Source organism: Rutidosis leptorrhynchoides, chromosome 6 (genome assembly GCF_046630445.1).
Source record: "Rutidosis leptorrhynchoides isolate AG116_Rl617_1_P2 chromosome 6, CSIRO_AGI_Rlap_v1, whole genome shotgun sequence".
Classification (NCBI taxonomy): Eukaryota; Viridiplantae; Streptophyta; class Magnoliopsida; order Asterales; family Asteraceae; genus Rutidosis; species Rutidosis leptorrhynchoides.
Window position 1 is genome coordinate 130,770,813 of NC_092338.1, and position 7,240 is coordinate 130,778,052.

Genomic DNA, 7,240 nt, shown 5'->3' on the forward strand with positions numbered 1-7,240 from the left:
AGGTAAAACATGTGTGGATTGAGCAATATCAGTAAACAGGTTAAATCTGAGGAATAAAAGAAGTAGGAAGATGAGTCGCGCAACCGAATCTATAATCAAAACTACCTATCCATTTATTTGTTTTTACTAGGAATATTTGTTTAAGTGTTTAAGTTATGCGTTTATGTTTAAAACAAGTTGTAACAACCCAACCCGTAAACCAACAAAAACGCACCATAAAAAAAAATTCAAACAGTCCTGCCCAGACTGAGTGCACGGTGCGCAACCCAGTCTGTCCGCGGGGCGCAGACTGCTGGACAGCCGCTGTCCAAATTTTGTGATTTCCGTTTAAAGATCTCCCACTTCCCGGCACTTTTAGACGAAACGCTTTTTACAACATGTTATAATAGGTAAAACTTACACATTCCAATAATAAAACGATTTTTATGATGCCGGGCCCACATATGCCCAAATTACACTTAAGTACAAAATTACAAGTTTCGACCACAAAAGTTTAATTTCCAAACGACACTTAGAGCATGGTGTTTGGGGTTAAACTACCTATATCTTGGTCGAACTTCCAAAAGCTAAACCCTCGAGAGCCACTACTAATCCAAACGGATAACTTTACCTTTGTCCACGCCGGAGCCTAAAAAGGTAAACAACGAGAGGGTAAGCTAACGCTTAGTGAGTAGAATAAATATATACATGCATATACAACTTACCTACTCGCATCCAAAACATCATTTAATGCATATAATCGCATATCATCTCGTAACAAAAGCTAGTATCATCAAATCATACAACTAGCAACATCAATAGCATAAATAATCATAATAATAATTAAATGCTAACATCCACAGTTATAAACCATGGTTAACCAATATCGCAAGGGAATGACCTCGCGAACAAGTCATCGGTGTTCATAACAACCGTTAGCGTCCAAAATGGCTATGGTATGCTAACCCCCAAGGTGTTCCAAAACGGCTATGGCTTCACCCCCAAGTGTTCCAAAACGGCTATGGCATCACTTGATCACGTGTGAGTAAGAACCGGCTATTCGATTAGCTCTCAAAACGGCTATGGTATGCTAACCCCGCGGTATCCCAAAACGGCTATGGTATTCCCCCAAAGTGTTCCAAAACGGCTATGGCATCATTTAATAGCGGCTATTACTCACAACCATGTGCACAAAACGGCTATGTGCACAATTAATACGGGAAAATAAATCATATACATACATACATAATTATCCCACTCACCTTATCATCTTGGTGAGATTTCCAACAACTTGTAACCTTCAAAGTAAGTCACCTAATACAAATTAATTCACATAACAAGTTGGATTATACACCAACTAACCTCACTAGTGTGTTTATGACCCAAAAAGGGTATTTATGACTCATTTACACTAGTATAACTCAAACAAGGTCAAACTCCATAACTAATCACTAAAGGCTAGTGATTAAGGTTCTAAGACTTCCATTAACATAAGTCTAGGGTATTTTCATACTCAATTTATCCCGCTAGGTCAAACTTACCCATTTGACCCATTTCAAGTCAACCATGAACCCCAAAAACACTTTTCACTAACAACACAAGTGAGCTAGTGATTAACTAACCATTTAAGGCTCAATAACACCATTTATTACTTTGAAACCCTAGGTTAGTCATTCTTGAGTCCTCATGACTCAATCTTACCCAAAAAACGCCCAAAATCACCAACAATGGGTTTTATGTTCATCACTAACCCAAACCCTAACCCTTACACAAATTAAACTAAGGAAATCAAGATTAGAACTTACCTCCACAACCACAACGTAGCTAGTGACTAGATGAACAACTTTAATACACGCGATATGGCCCGAAATCAACTTCTTCCTTCTAGATTTGAGCTTTCTCTATCTCAAATGGGTTTCTCTCTCTAAACTTGAAGTAGAAAGATGAAGGTGGTTGAAATGGAGTTATGAAACTCCATCAACTGATCTTGTGGTCTTTAACTCATCCCCAAGTGAATTTACCAAAAAACCCTTCCAAAATATCTAATTAAAGGAAACAGAATCTGCCAACAGGAGCAGTGCACGACGCACTCCCTTATATGTACGCGGCGCGCACAAGAGTCTGAACAGGCTCTGATCACAGTTTAATTACCCACTGTCTTCCACACTTCATGTACTCTATTTACACTTCTGTACAATAAATAATCGGGTCTTACAACTCTCCCCCACTTGAATCGGAGCACGTCCTCGCGATCCAAGCCGCATGACAAGAGGGAAGATATACCAAAACAAACTCTTCGGGTTCCCATGTAAACTCTAAACTTTACTACGACGCCATTGAATTTTAAAGGTTCTCACCTCTTTATTTCTCAACCTTTTCAGGTTTTAATCGAGTATAGCAATCGGCTCCTCAACATACTCTAACTTGTTGTTTAGCTCAATCTCGTCTAATGGCACCCATGAAGAATCATCTGCAAGACACTTTCGGAGATGGGAAACATGAAATATATTAGGGATCCCCGCAAGTTCTTCGGGTAATTCTAAATGATACGCAACTTCACCAACACGAGCTAGAATTTTAAATGGCCCAATAAACCGAGGAGCTAACTTTCCCCGTTTTCGGAATCGAATAATACCCTTCCATGGCGAAACCTTAAGCATCACCATGTCACCTTCTTGGAACTCAATCGGTCGCCTACGTTTATCGGCATACAACTTTTGTCTATCTTGAGCCGCTTTCAAATGAGTCCGAATCATCTCAATCTTACTATTTGTCTCTAAAACCAAATCGGTACTCCCGATTTCTCTTTGTCCCACTTCACCCCAACAAATCGAAGTTCGACACCTATGCCCATAAAGCATCTCATAAGGTTGCATTCCAATACTAGCATGATAACTATTGTTGTACGAGAATTCCACCAAAGGCAAGTGTTCATCCCAACTACCATCGAAATCGATAATACACGCCCGTAACATATCCTCCAATGTTTGATTCGTACGGTCGGTTTAACCGTCCGTTTGAGGATAGTACGCCGTACTCATATTCACCCTCGTACCCATATCTTTATGAAACTTTTTCCAAAATCGAGAAGTAAAATGCGTGTCTCGATCCGAACGATAGACGCGGGAACGCCATGTCTCGATATCACCTCTTTAATGAACATTTTCACAAGTGCCTCCGACATAATTGCTTCTTTAATAGGAAGAAATAAAGAACTTTTCGTCAATCTATCAACGATCACCCAAATAGTATCAAATTGGGTTCTTGCCATTTTCGACAACTTGGTAATAAAATCCATGGTAATATGCTCCCACTTCCACTTCGGGATTTCTAAAGGTTGCAATTTACCATAAGGTTTTTGATGTTTGGCTTTTACTTGCAAACACGTAACACATTGTTCAACATCTTTAACCACATCACGTTTCATTCCGGGCCACCAATACTCTTTCTTCAAATCGAGGTGCATTTTCGTTGCACCCGGATGAATGGAATACTTTGACTTGTGCGCTTCATCAAGAAGCACCTTTCGGTAATCCCCCATCTTTGGTACCCACACCCTATTTTGAAAGGATAACAAACCGTGAGGGCCTAATTGAATAGACTCCATTTGTCCCACGATTCGTTCTTCATGTTTGTTATTAACAAAAGCTTCAATTTAGATCTTACCGAGCTTAACAAGAAAATCGTTAGTAATTATCATACGTAACAATCCTAATCGTATCGCCGCATGTTGACTCTTTCGACTTAACACATCCGCGAACACATTCTCCTTGCCCGAATGATAAAGTATCTCACAATCATAGTCTTTTACCACATCCATCCATCTACGTTGATGATAATTCAAATCTCGTTGATCAAAAAGATGTTTTAAACTCTTGTGATCTGAATAAATCGTACACTTGACACCATACAAATAATGGCGCCAAATTTTCAACGCATGTACCACTGCCGACAATTCAATATCATGAGTCGGGTATCTCTTTTCGTGTTCCTTCAATTATCGAGAGGCATAAGCGATAACTTTACCCCATTGCATTAGAACACACCCGAGCCCATTTAATGAGTCATCACAATAAACCGTCATATCTTCTACACCTTCCGGCAACACTAAGATCAGAGCTTGACACAATTTCTCTGTTAACAATTGAAAAGCAATTTCTTGCTCGTTCTTCCAATTGAATCTCGTATTCTTCCTTGTCAACTTTGTCAATGGAGAGGCAATTTTAGAAAAGTCTTGGATAAACCAACGATAATAACCGACCAATCCGAGAAAACTTCAGATTTTCGTAGGTGTAGTCGGTTGTTCCCAACTCTTTACCGTCTCTATCTTTCCCGAATCTACTTGAATCCCTTCCTTGTTCACAATATGGCCAAGGAATTGCACTTTCCTTAGCCAAAATTCACATTTTGAGAATTTAGCATACAACTTCTCCTTCCGTAACGTCTTCAACACTTCGCGCAAATGGTGTTCATGTTCCTTCATGCTCTTAGAATAGACAATAATATCGTCAATGAACACAATTACCGACTTGTCCAACATAGGTTGGCACACTCGGTTCATAAGATCCATGAATGCCACTGGTGCATTCGTAAGACCAAAAGGCATAACTACAAATTCAAAATGCCCGTAATGAGTTCGAAAGGCCGTCTTATCAATATCTTTCTCACGGACCCGCATTTGATGATAACTGGACTGTAAGTCAATTTTAGAAAAGTAAGTCGCACCTTGAAGTTGGCCAAATAAATTGTCGATCCTAGGCAATGGATAACGATTCTTGATCGTCACTTTGTTCAACTCCCGATAATCGATGCACATCCGCATACTACCATCCTTCTTCTTCACGAATAAAACCGGAGTGCCCCAAGGCGAAGCACTCGATCGGATAAAACCCTTTTCAAGCAACTCTTGAGTTTGATTCAACAACTCTTGCATTTCCGTTGGTGCTAAGCGATAAGGAGTTTTAGCAATGGGGGTAGCCCCCAGAACCAACTCAATGCGAAATTCAACATGTCTTTCTGCCGGAACACCCGATAACTCATCCGAAAAAACGTCTTCAAATTCATTAACCACCGGAATTTTACGAATGGGTGGTGGCTCTTCACGAGTATCAACCACATGGGCAAGAAAAGCCATGCCACCACTAATAAGGAAACGACGCGCTCGTGCATAAGTGCACAATGGCACAAGTCTTCTCCGTTTCTCGCCATGAATAATTAACTCTCCCCCACTTGGGGTCTTCACACGAATAAACTTTTCATGGCATGCAATATCGGCTCTATAACGATCGAGCCAATCCATACCCACAACAATATCGAACTCACCCAAAGTCATTGAAATAAGATCGATTTTAAATGTTTTGGTACCAAACACTGTAACATCCCGTTTTTCATTTACGCGTTATTTTGGACGTCATTTGAATTACGAGGCATGTAATCATATATTTTAACCCTAAATAAAGTTTGAGTTGATGTTCTAAAACCTTACCATTGGAAAGTACTCCTAATTACTTTTCCAATGATAGTTGATTCATCAAAAATGGATTTACGGTTTGAAAGTTATGACCAAAACAAGTTTCACAAAATGTTGATTTCGGCTTTTGCACGCCGCGCAAAAATATGCGCACCGCGCAAAACCTGCTGACAGCAAGATTTGTGATTTTTAAATGTCTTAAAAGGGGCATTTTGGGTATTTCGCATTGGGGCCGGTTTTAAGGCTACAAATCAGTTCCAAACCTTATCTTATCTTTATTTTCACACACAAACACTCTCATCTTCAAACCCTAGAGAGAGGAAGAGAGTTTAGAGAGAGAGAGAGAGAGAGAGAGAGAGCTCCATTTGGAGAAGAAGGAGGTTGATTCAGGTCAAGTCTCAAGTGTTAAAGTTGTTCATCTCGTCAACGGCATCATTTTGGTAGTATTGGTAAGTCTCAACTCCGAATTTCATATTTATGATTTGATATTCAAGTTAGGGTTTTGTGCTTGTTAGTTGTAAAACACATTTAGATGATGAAGTGGGTTTATGGAAACTAGTTATTTTGATACATGGCGGGTTTGGGTTGATTGACGTTTTGGCCATGATTAGGCTTTGGTTTTGGGTGTAATCACTTAGTTTAGTGATTTTGGAAGTGTTGGAACCCCTTTTGGGTGTATCTGGGTTGACTAATTTTGAAATGAGTCAAAATTAGGGTTTATATGTCAAATTGGGTAAGCTAAGTGTTTAACACTTGTGAATTGGTTTAATTCTTGTATTAGGGCCATTTTTACTTTTGTTAGTGATTATTGGTTAGTTTAGAAATTTTTGGGACTTATGTCAAAATGGGTTGACTTTGAATTAGGTCAAATTTGGTAATGACACTAATTCGGATTAATTGGGTGTTAAACGCTTTTGTTAAGTGTTAAATGATATTTTTGGATGTAATTACTCGCGAGAAGAGATTTTTGAGTTAAAATGGTATTTTTAACATAAGTCAAATGTGGTCAAACGCAATATAGGTCAATATTGCATGTGTTGTAGTAATTTAGTGTTAAGACCTAGTTTGGTCTAATTGGTGTCGAGTATAATTTGGGTCAAATTGTACTTTGTATAGCGGGTTTGAATTACCACCCGAAGAGGTAATTGGTTTGTGTCCATTAGGTGTTAAATGGGTGAGTTTTGGCTAGCAAGGTGTGATCCCTCGGCTAAGGGATGTTTGTGTCGGGTTCTCTTTTAGAGAATGTGTATTTATGTGTATATTGTGCCTATGTGTGATATAGGTGGTTACTTGCTTGGATTTGAGGGCAGAGATCATGTTACACATGACTTGTGCGGGCATTCCAAGGTGAGTGGTATAATTATATGCGTAGGTATATAATGTATTTATTTGTGTAAGGTGAGATGTGAAGTGTCGATGTGTTAAGACACCACATTCACGTGACGAGTGAAGTGTCGATGTGTTAAGACACCACTTGAGAAGACCCGTCCTAATCCATAAGGATGAATACAATAACATATGGTTACATTGTGAGGTATTTGACCTCTATATGATACATTTTTACAAACATTGCATTCGTTTTAAAAGACAAACTTTCATTACATCGAAAGTTGACAGGCATGCATACCATTTCATAATATCCAAACTATAAATGACCTAATCTGTCATTTAGTTAATAATAATCTTTATTGAACTCAACAATCTTGAATGCAACGTCTTTTGAAATATGCCATGAATGACTCCAAGTAATATCTTTAAAATGAGCAAATGCACAACGGAAGATTTCTTTCA